The following is a 1,709-nucleotide window of genomic DNA, read 5'->3' as shown; positions in this document are numbered from 1 at the left end:
AAAAAAAAAAAAAAAAAAAAAAAGAGGTTGAAGTGGGAGAATTGCTGGAGCCTGGGAGGTCAAGGCTGCAGTGAGCTATGATCACACCACCGTACTCTAGCCTGGGCAACAGAGCAAGACCCTGTCTCAAAAAACAAACAAGCAAAGCAAAACAATTACACTTTAGTTATTTAAATGAATTTAAAATTGATCATATTAGATGCAATACATCTTTTTTAAAAAGGTTTACTTGAGATGTTAAACACTTAGCAACACATAATGCCAACTATTTTAAGAGTTCATTTAATAGTGCTTTTGCTGCTTCTTCCTTTTTTACCCCTCTGATTTTATATCTAATATGCAACGTGATATTAGATTCTGAGGATCTAATATGCTCTACTTAACATAAATTACCCAGGAATTTTAAATGAAGAGAAAAAAGTATCAACATTTTACAAATTCTGGACATCAACATGATTAAACCCAGTGCTAAGTAGACATAGTAACACCAAAACAAAGACATTCAGAATAATTTGCTGCCTCTTTGTATCTGTTTCTAATGGGGGGAGGCTTGTTTTGTTTCTTGCTTTCAACCGTTTTATCAATCAACTTTGCACATTGATGGCGAATTCTGGTCTGCACCCAGACCAGAGACCAATCTGAGAGAGGGATGCCACCCTCCCAGAAATTGTCAAATAGACTTGTTCGGCACCTTCTGGCTTGGACCGCTTCTCAGTCCGAGGACCCCCATAGAATGAGTTGGTTTTGCAGAACGTGAGATAATAGAGGTAAACAGATTAATTAGGGAAGGCAATATGTTTTGTAAGAGATTCTTTTAGCCTGTTGGTGCATTTCATTTTTCCTCAGAGTTATCCAGCATTTTCCTGGGACTATTTAGAAATGCTGGTGGTGTGTAGGCAGGAGCTGTTGGAGGGCAGGCACCATTTTTTGTTCATCTTTTGTCCACAGTACCTAGCTCAGTGTCTGGAACACCGAGACCTCAATAAATATTTGCTGAAGCAAGCTGACTCTAAGGACTAAAGGACTGGCCTAGATTGTGGCTCCTTGGTTAAATACTTGAACATGCTAATAGTCACAGATTCGTTAGCAGACCTGTTATTTCCTCTGGCTGCAGTCCTTAGGATGGATTCAAATGTTACAGTGATTCATAAAACAGCTATTTATAGCCATAACAGCTATGAAAAGAGTGAGGCTGTTTTACGGATGAAGCTGCCCATGGATTCATGCCTCATTATTGGGTCTTCATATTTAAATGGTAATTCTAGAATCCATTGTTCACTTTGTCTTCAGATTCTATAGTAATTTCGCAAGTAAGTACCTTCCTTGGCATGCAGGGAGACAGTGACTAGGCCTCTATGGCAAGGAGCTACCAATGCCTTACAGCCATAGTTATGTACCTGAAATAGTCATTAATCATATTATTAATTGGATGTTAGGCTTAATACCTGGGTGATGAAATAATCTGTCAACAAACCCCTGTGACACGAGTTTACCAATATAACAAACCTTCACACGTATCCCTGAGCCTAAAATAAAAGTTAAAAAATATATATGAATTGGCTGGGCTTGGTGGCTCTTGCCTGTAATCCCAGCACTTTGGGAGGCCAAGGCAGGTGGATCACGAGGTCAGGAGTTCAAGACCAGCCTGGCCAAGATGGTGAAACCCCATCTCTAGTAAAAATACAAAAAAATTAACCAGGTGTGGTGGT

At 39.4% G+C, this 1,709-nt stretch overlaps 1 protein-coding gene across 1 annotated transcript in view; it reads left to right on the top strand.

Moving 5' to 3' along the window:
- The window catches only part of MYOM1 (myomesin 1), a 163,196-nt gene that overhangs the window by 88,715 nt on the left and 72,772 nt on the right, over nucleotides 1–1,709 (top strand). The gene's annotated exons all lie outside the window — the stretch shown is intronic.

The sequence above is a fragment of the Colobus angolensis genome, unplaced genomic scaffold (genome assembly GCF_000951035.1).
Source record: "Colobus angolensis palliatus isolate OR3802 unplaced genomic scaffold, Cang.pa_1.0 Scaffold45, whole genome shotgun sequence".
In the NCBI taxonomy this organism is placed as follows: Eukaryota; Metazoa; Chordata; class Mammalia; order Primates; family Cercopithecidae; genus Colobus; species Colobus angolensis.
This window is presented reverse-complemented; position numbering and strand designations above follow the sequence as displayed.